The 9,436-nt window shown below is 47.4% G+C and overlaps 1 protein-coding gene and 1 long non-coding RNA gene across 8 annotated transcripts in view; one reads left to right on the top strand and one right to left on the bottom strand.

Moving 5' to 3' along the window:
* The window catches only part of SEMA6A (semaphorin 6A), a 118,722-nt gene extending 110,162 nt beyond the window's left edge, over positions 1–8,560 (bottom strand). For 2 of the 7 annotated variants that reach the window (XM_085566618.1, XM_085566617.1), the window contains exon 1: positions 7,866–8,515. The gene's annotated coding sequence lies outside the window, so the exon portion shown is untranslated. Of the gene's footprint in view, positions 1–6,030; positions 6,324–6,534; positions 7,396–7,865 lie in introns of those variants that run through there. The other 5 variants (XM_085566616.1, XM_085566613.1, XM_085566612.1 and 2 more) reach the window with 5 other exon arrangements.
* On the top strand, positions 6,126–6,753 carry LOC146763760 (uncharacterized). The gene is made up of 2 exons (XR_014951256.1): positions 6,126–6,238; positions 6,521–6,753. It is a non-coding gene; the product is annotated as an uncharacterized LOC146763760 (long non-coding RNA).
* Positions 8,561–9,436: the final 876 nt, after the last annotated feature.

A 9,436-nucleotide genomic window follows, 5' to 3' on the forward strand; every position in this document is an offset into this window, starting at 1 on the left:
ATTAGAACTGGAGAGATATCACATCATTCTAGAGACACTAAAATGCAGAAGAACTGGGATTTAAATATCTGGTCAAACATGTGGCTTACTATTGATCATATAGAAGTGACGAAGGTTTTTTTCTGAATGGGAAAATAAAAATTTGCTTACTGAAATATGTTTTTGTATCATTTTATATCATGTATAACAGACAAATCAATTGATAGTGAGCACTACATTACCAAGTCAATCTTTCAGCTACTTTCCTGTTAGACATATTTACTACTTTACCATTTTTCTCATTCATCAAAAACCCTATTTCTAATATCTCACAGCTCTCTTTTCTCAATGTATGTATGTTTTAATGCTGAGTTTATGAACAAATCTTGAAAAAACATTGAAAAAATACTGCCAGCACCAAAACAGAGCTGAAAGAGCTTTAGTTCTGTCTGAAAAAAGTTAATTTCCTTTTTTTCTACTTGGTAATTCAAGCTGTTTTACAGCTAACAAAAAGATATTTATTGTCTTATTCAATTTAAAATAGCAACATTAACTCAGTCTTAAATGTGGTATCATACTGTATGTAGCTAGGTTAAAAGGGAATGTAAAACAAATTACCTGGATTGCTTAGGAAACCTTAAATGCCCTAATTTACCCAACCATTTATCAGAAAAACTAATTAAAAGGTTTTTTTGTTCTTGCAATGGATAAAGGTAGCCATTAGTCTCTGAAGTGTACGATTTTACCGGTAAGACAAAACAAAAAGCAAATCTCAGGAGCAAATATCAGCTGGACATTCACATAACAAGGTCCAGAGAGACATATCCAGAAGTTTCTGCTTTTAATCCAACTCTGAATAATGTTGGATGCTGTTCTCTTGATCCTTCAGAGCTCTTCTACTGCCAAAATAACTGCAAGGCTTGCAAGTCCGAATGTATCGTAAGCCTTTCCCAAGGCACCCCAACACTATCTGAGGCACTGAAACTATGGCAACCGAATAAGAAAGCAGCTTCCATGATTAATAGATGAAGATCCCAGTGATAGTGCCTTGCTAGGCCATAATTCAGGAATGCAGGAAGAATTAGCATAGAATCCATCTCAATCTACCAATAAAAAGTAGATTTTGAAAGGCATCAACAAAACCACATTTTTTTTTCTGCAGAAAAGAAGAAAAACCCACAAAAAGCCCAAACAAAAAAAACCCTATGGAACTATAAACTGTTCAAAATCTCATTAACATTTCAATGAATGGCTGCCTCAAGAGCAAGTAATGGATAAATGGTAATGAACAACAGTGAAGAAAGCAACATATGAAATTTTCTATTCAAGTATAAAAGCCATATGAAGAATACTCATATAGAACATCTAAGTGAAACTAAGAAGCCATAGATAGCAAAGCAGAAATAATGTTTGGTGCAGTAAAGAGCATAGTTGGATGCAGTTTTCCCCATTGTGTTGGTAATTCCTATGGGAGAGTATTTTTTCCATCTGCTGAACTGAAACGCCTGAGCATACCTATTATATACTCTACACATTTTCATTGTTAGAAGGTCCCTGAGTCTATCGGGGTCATTACAAAATCAGTGACAGGAATACCTTTCTTTTTAAGCACATAAGGAAACTTCTGCTATTATTTCCAGTAAAAGTACTAGTAGGTTAGTCTTCATCCAGCTAGATATTCTCAGACTGACATGGAAGGTCATAACAAAACAACTGGTTACAGAGATCATAAAAACATAGGAATGTTTTTTTTGGGTTTTTTTTTTTGGTTTTTTGGGGTTTTTTTTGTTTGGTTTTTTGGGGGGTTTTTTTGTGGTTGGTTTTTTTTTTTTTTTTTTTTTTTTTTTGCCTGCTTCCTGGAGTCAAGGCATGGGTCTACCTGGGAAGGATGAGGGAGATGATCCCAAAGGTTTCCTATCCTGAGGACAGGGCCAATGTTGCTCTGTAAGAGAGATGCAGCAATGCTGTGCACCTGCCCCCAGACTCTTTCACGTCAGAACTGTAGGCATATTACAAAAGTGTACTGCTGTGGAAAGTTTCTGAGCAGCAGTTTTGTCAGTAGTTAAAAAAAAAAAAAAGCCCACACCAAAACAAACCAAAAACCTGCCACTAACAAAAATGGCACAGAGTAGTGCATGATACATGAATTTTGTGTTATATAAATACTTTACATAAAAGTGCCTATTATTAACAATATTTTTAAAGGAAAGGTCATCACTGAATGTAGTGAATTACCATATGTCTTCACTCTTGAGATACAGCAACTGGCAGTTCTGTTAATAGCTGGTTTAGCTACTTTATTTTACATCTCTATTTCAACCACTAAAGAAACACTCTGGGACTTGGGGAAAAAATTCTTTCATACAAAAATGCCTCTGTATTCACATCAAGCATTACTACAACCCTCCTTTGGGCTGATAAATAACAAAACTTCTATACTAGGAAAGACTTCATGAGATTTTGTAGCAAATTACAGGAAAATTCATCCAGGGTTTTTATCATCTTCTTCCTTTCCTGAAAGCTAGTTTTCGTTGTTGCTCGGTTTTTTCTTTGCTTGTTTATTTTGGTTTTTCAAGTGAATTCTACTTTTTTTATTGAACAATAGCCAGAGTTAAACTTCAGATTTCAGAGGGCATGATAGCCTCATTTATGTTCATCTGGTGCATGAAAGCTGAGAACATTATTATTTTCTTGGGGGAAGCATAGATCTCTTATCCCCTTCCCTATTTCCATCATTAGCAGCCTTTACAATAAATGAAAAAAGCTGCAAATATTTCTATGTATGCCTGTCCTTCAAAGAGCCCCTCCTAAGATTTACAGAAGTCCCTAATTTTGTACTCATTTTCTATTTTTTTCTTTCCCTTCATTCCCATACCACATTAATTCTGAATCCTTTCACGTCTTCCAGAGGCTAGGACAAAATAAGTAAACGAGAGGCTTGGGAATTCCGCAAGACATACAGGAGCTGCAATAACTAAAATTACAACACAGTAGGTGGCACTCTTCCCTTTAAAACCTAAAGCTATGCCTTGGGCATGTGCTGCCATATTGACATGTTGCAATCAAGACCCAAAACCCAAAACAACCCTCACCATGGATAGTTAGAGATCTCTTAACACTGCAGAAACATAAACACTCAATTATTTCCATGGCCATGATAACATAGAACATAAAGAAAATAGAGGCATACAAACTCTGCTCTGCCAGGTTTGCATTTGAACTGGAGTGGTCCACTTTTACCTTCACAGATCTTATGCACATTTAACCCTTACTAAGTTCCTTACTCAGAAAACTGGTGCAACAGCCCAAAACAAAAAAAATTCCTTTAGAGATCTGTCAGGCTCAGGTCCAGGCTTTTCCCCAGCTGATTACTTCTGTGTTAGAACACTGTTCATTGTTACTGTATGTTGTTGATCAGTAGTCGGACTCTGCTATTGACTTTATCTTGCTGTCAAAATGTCTCATCCACCTAAGAATAATCCTGATACACAGAATTTATGAACATAAAATGCTCAAATGGTTACCAGTAAAAAGCACTGCTTATCACTCTTTTCTGTTGCTCTGTTAAACAAAGGTTGTCACAATTTGTTGGATGTGACTTGCTCCATGATACACACAGGTCTAGGTCTAGGACTAATAACATTAAGGATCAGTCCAGACCAAATGTACTCACAGGATAGCCTCAGGTCCTTAGCAAGTATTGACTCCCAGCAGAGAACAGTATTTTCAGTTTGGGGCTTAAACACAAAAAATAAAGTCCATATTTAAGTAATACTTCACCAACTGCGTTTACTCTTAGAAAATTACTCTGGCAGGCAAGGCTTTCCTGGGTCAGCAAAGCTTACTTGGGTGAATGAGACTGCAAAAGGTGAGAGCTAAAGATTTACTTCATCAATAAATCAATAGTAGCAGGTCAAATACTGAAGCATCTGTATCAAATTAGAATACTGAAAACTTCTGGTTTTGTACAGTTCAACTTCTCTAGCAAATGCTGGATCTAATATAATTTTAATGTTGTTTTCCAGAATTTCAGGATTTGCCGGCTTGTTTGTTTTCAGCATTCTGCTACAGAATGGGAATCAGGTACTATACACAAAACATTTGTTTCAGTAGTAAAATGAAAGTATAACAATGAGAGCATAACAATGACATCTTGCAAAGAAGCTGGATGTGAGACATGTATTAGCTCAGGTCAATTTAATCCTTAAACATTTTATGTCTCCCCTGCTGTAAACCATGTGAGCTCCTTTCATGTGTATTTATGTATGGCTCTTCAAAACAAGATGACAAATTTCCCCTTCCCTTCACAAAACATGCACAAGCAAGTTCACAATCACCTACTTCCTTTCTAATGCAAACAGTTCTAGTCTGGATTTTTCACAGTTCATTAATTTAATCTCAGTCCTTCCCTTTTTCTCTTTTTTTAAATTCCTTTCAAAAATTTAATGAAGGCAACTCGCCATTCTTAGCTTGATCCACCTCCTTCTTCAGTCTTAACACGGTATCTGCAATCTTCTATTTGCAAACAAAGAAGGGACTATGGCTAATATTCACTTTCATCCTCAAGCAGCTAGAAATGCTAACTAGATATCATAGATATCAGTGCCCAATTATCTTTGGTTCAAGTAATATGAGTTAAGTTGAAAAGGCTGGTTTGCCTTTAAGCAAGATATACAGTTTTCAAGTAAACTAACTGAGAACACACAGAACATCTGTGACTGCCTAGTTTGTAGTCCCTGAAAGCATTCACCTGCGCTTCAAGCCTTTTGTGCCTAGTACATGAAAAGCGAATGTTGCAAATATACATTACAGTATTACTTACTGTTTTAAATTTTATTTAGCATTTAGGGAGAAATCTCATCTGGGCATGCTGCTCCTGAGCTAAGCTTCCATGAATGCCAAAGATTGTCTCCAGTGAAGAGTGGTGGAGAACAAAAATCAACTTTTTTATGCATATGAAATTATTTGGTTTTGAAGAGAGTTAGTTCTCTCTGTCTTGTAACTTATGAGAAGCTACCATATTAAAACCAGGCTCCTATTAGATAAAAGGATACCCTAGACAGTGAAACACCTTGGCAACTGTACTTCTTTAATAATGACAAGCCTTCCTGACCCTACTGTATCAGGTACTTGTTTTCAACCACATTCAATGCAATTCCATGGAGAAAGATTTGTTGGAGCAGACCTGAATTTCCTCACAATACACTAGAACAGTCTCATTTAAAAAAAAAAAAAAAAAAAAAAAAAAAAAAAAAGGCTAGCCACAGCAAGATCATTTTGCATTTCTAATCATTTCTAATCTAAAAAAAATGGCAGAGGAAACCCTGAGCATGATAAAAGCTGCATTAATCTTAACATGAGAGAAAGCTACAAAATCTCAATGAATTTTGAGGATTGAATTTTGAATCAAAAGAGCCTGACTGCACTGGATTTTGTCATACTGATGTCAAAGGATTTAATTACCAAGTAAAGATTACTTGGATGAATTTGGTTTACTGGATGACACTTCAATTAAATGAATGTACACCAAAAGCATGAATTAATTGTTGCAAAGACAGTAGGGAAAATCACGTATTTAGCTACTATCTTTGAGGTCAAGTTAGCAATTATATTATTGCTGGATGATACAAAACAATTTAGAAGAATCTATGTCAAATAATAAGCAACTTAGGGCAGCCCTGTGACAGAAAATTGTTGTGGACACTTAGCACTTCGTTATTTACAACACCTGCATGCTGTGTGTGCGCCTTTAGAAAATGAAGCATTCACCTTGCTTGCAGCACCAGGAATTAGTATCTTTTACAGTTTATCACAGAGCTAACTAAAATCTTTGTTTTTTGCTGATCCATCAGTAAAATAATTTTCTGCAGCAACAGAAACATCCGTGCTGCACAGACGCTGACACAAACGTGCATGTTTACAAACTTCAAAAGCAGCAATTAGCTCGGGAGAGAAACAGAACAAATTATTCCCTGAACAAGCGGCCAAGGCTAGAAAAAGACAGAGCCATTTGCCTAAGGGAAACCCAGCAGTTGCTGCCTTGCGACTCACCCAGAGTCAGGCAGGACAGAGGCGGTGGCGACAGGCAGAAGGGCATCTCCACTGCAACTGACTGAGCTGCAGCCTCAGCCCCCCTTCCCCCGCCAGCCCTCTATCCGCACGCCGTCCGGTCCACCCCCGGGAACGCCTCCCTTGGACAGCCAGGCAGTCAGGCACGAAGAAAGGGGCTGTGGGACGGCCGAGCCCTCGGAAGAAGCAGGTACTTTCCTCAAGCGTGATGGAGACCCAAACTTTCCACTGCCCTCCCTGGCGGCGGAGCGAGGGGCGGTGCTGACCCTCGGCCGCTCCAGGGGCTACCCGAGTCTCCGCCGCCGCCCCCCGTGCCTCGGCGCCGCGTCGCCAGCGCACCGCAGACGGAGGCACAGCCTTCGAAGGCACCCTGCCCTCAGCTAGGAGCTTTCCCTGCCCGCGCAGATAAGGGGACAGGGTGTGTGCGTGCAGGGTGAAATCCCTTCTCTGCTCTATCCTGTTCCATGCTCAGCATCCTTTCCTCACCTCAGCATCATGCTGTCCCCTCCTCGGCATTCCTCCCAACCTCAGCATCCGCGCCAGGAAGGAGCCCCGCTCCCCGTCCACGCCCGGCGTCCCCGCGCCCCGCCGGCAGCCCCATCGGTCCGCCACGGCGTGGGGAGTGTGCGGCGCGCCGCGTCGCCAGCCTGCAGCCTCTCCTGCAGGGCCAGCCCTGTTACTCGCTATTAAAAAAACTTTTCTCTTTTCCACCGTTTCTCCATTTGGCCCGGAGCCCGAGGGCGGAGAGGGGCTGAACAAGCGAGTGCTGGGCGGAGGGACAAGAGTTGTGCTGCCTCGCACGGCTTCCCACCCGCCGGGAGGATACGGAGGGGTCTGGCCTTGGCCAGCCCGTCTGCCTGCGCTCCACGGCCAAGGAGAAGCGGCTTGGCAGAGCCGCCGGCCCGCGGGGGAAGAGGCTTGAGGCGCCCGGCAGAAAGGGGCGGGCAGCATCCCTACCCCAGAGCCAGCCTTCGCGGGGCTGAGGGAGGGCAGCCGGCAGCCCACCTTCACCGGGGCCAGGGTGGAGGGGAAAGCGGCCACTGCCCGTGGGGAGCGAGCGGGGAGGTGAGCCCGCGGCCCCAGCCCGCGATCGCGAACAAAGCCCGCGGCTGCGCCTAGGGTTGCTCCGCGGAAGAAGTTGCCTCGATTCCCGGCCACTTCCCCCAAAAAGCAGCACCAGCCTCGGAAAAAAAACAATAAATAAATACATCGGCCGCAACCCAGCTACACCGCGGGAACAGCAGCCACGGTGGGGTTACGCCTCTACACGGAGCGCACACATAGTTCTCGGAACAAAGACCCCACCACCCAGCCCCACACGATGCCCGGAGGCCCCGGGGTACGCGCCCGGCGGCCTCGGCGGCGGCCCCGGCAGCGGCGTCCCGCGGCCGCCCGGCTCCCCACGGTGCCTGGGCGGGCGTGACCCCTTGCCAATAAGGATTCGGGGATGGGAGGCGAGGAGCCCCAGCACAGCGCATGCAAGGCGTGCCAAGGGCTAGGGGAGGGAGGATAACATGTTAGGCAATCGGGAGGGGGGTGGAGGAGAAAAAGATGTGGGGCAAATAAAAAAAGGAAAAAAAGACGAAGCCACGAGATGCCGGGAAAGTGACAACAGCAAGCCCAGCGTATACACTTGCGGGCGGCTCTCCTCCTCTCTAGGCGCTGTAAACGATGTCGAGACAGAAGGCAGAGGCAGCCTGCCTCAAACCACACACCACCACCCTCGCCCCTTCCGAGCCGGCCGGGCGATCCGTGAGCCTCCCATTGCAAGCAATCCCAAAACATAAGGTAGGGGTACGAACAGGGGGGTACTGTACCTTTTCGGTGCATGTATCTGGGCAGCTAGAGGACAACTAGCTGCTGTAGTGTCCCATTTAGTAATCCATTTTAGGGGATCTCTCTGGGAAACTGGAGCCACTCTCTCCTTTGCAATCCTTTGTCATTACTACATGTGTGCTTCCCGGGGGGTGGTATATTTAATATTTCTACTTTCTGAATTGAAAACGCAATTTGTTCATTTCCAATGATGGACGAAGAGGGGAGTGATCAGACAGAATAATAAAAAATGAAAAAAAGAAAAAAAAAAGAAAAAAAGAAAAAAAAAGCGTTAGCAACTCCTCTCCAGACCCAAATTCCACTACGGTTCTACACCAGTAAGTCCCCTTCAGTCGAGCCTCGGGAGGTAAGTCATTTCGGGGTCTGCTGGTCCCTCTCTACCAAAAGTGCTCCGGGTGTGACGGCTGCTTCAGAAAAACTCCGAGGCTGGAAGTACTCGCTGTGCCACGGCAGGGAAGCGTAGTCGCTGCTCGCCTCGAGCTGCCGGGCATCGGACAGTGCGCGGCGAGGACGCGGGAGCCGCTGCCTCTCCCTCCTCTCCTCGTCTCCCGCTGCCCGCCCGCGGTCCCCGGGACGCGGCTCCGCCGGCGGAGGCGGAGACAAAGCCCGGACTGGAGCGCGGCGGGCGGGCGGACGGGCGGGCGCGCTCCGCTCCTCCCGCCACCACGGGCGGGGCGCGCCGCGGCCGGCCCGCCCCGGGAGGGCGGGGCCAGGGGCGGGGCCGCGGCGGCGCCGGGCGAGGCGTGAGGGAGCCGGGGCGAGGCGCGCAGGGGCCGTGCGGCGGCTCCGCGTCCGTCTGGGGCTCGCTGGGCGCCGCGTTGCTGCCAGCGACGCCTTGGGGCTGGTGCCGAGCGTCACCGGGCTTACGGCGAGCAGGTGTCTGCGGAGGGGATTCGCCGCCCCCCTGCCCTCGCCCTCTTCTCGGAGCTGTCGCCGCCTCCAACCATCACGGTCGTTCCGCGCCGGCAGGGCGCGGAGATGCGGCGAGGGGCGAGGAGACGGCCGCGGCAGCGGCGAGAGCACGGAGCGGGACAGGGGCAGCCGGCTGCAGCCCGCTAAGGACTCTCCGCGGGATCTGGGGCTGCTGCGGAGCACGGCGCGACAGCGAACCCTGCGCACGGAGCCGGGTGGGCCGTGTCCCCTTGGGCGCATCCCCCGCGTCCCCGGCGGGGAGCGGGAACGGGGGCCACAGCTGGCGGCTGGCCGTCTGCTTGCCGACTTTTCCCCCTTCCCACCGTCTCAGCTCCGCCTCGGTGGTCGCTGGCTGCTCTAATCCCTGTCTCAGAGCCGATCCCGCCGGGAGCAGGAGCAAGCAGCGCTAATACACTAATCCCCCTCTGCCCGTCTCCGCGCCGAGCCCCCCCGGCGCTGCCGCCGGCGGTAATCCCCCGGCCCGGCCGCGAGGCGCTGCGGGGGCGGCGCTGGGCTCCGCTCCCTCCCGCCGCCAAGGGCCCCGCGCCGCCGCCGCCCTCCCGGGACGGCGTCCCTGCGGCGGGGGGCCCGGAGGCTCCGCCGCACCCGCAGACCCGCCGGGGCGTTCGGCTTCTGCCTG

This window comes from Lonchura striata, chromosome Z, assembly GCF_050655825.1.
Source record: "Lonchura striata isolate lonStrDom1 chromosome Z, ASM5065582v1, whole genome shotgun sequence".
In the NCBI taxonomy this organism is placed as follows: Eukaryota; Metazoa; Chordata; class Aves; order Passeriformes; family Estrildidae; genus Lonchura; species Lonchura striata.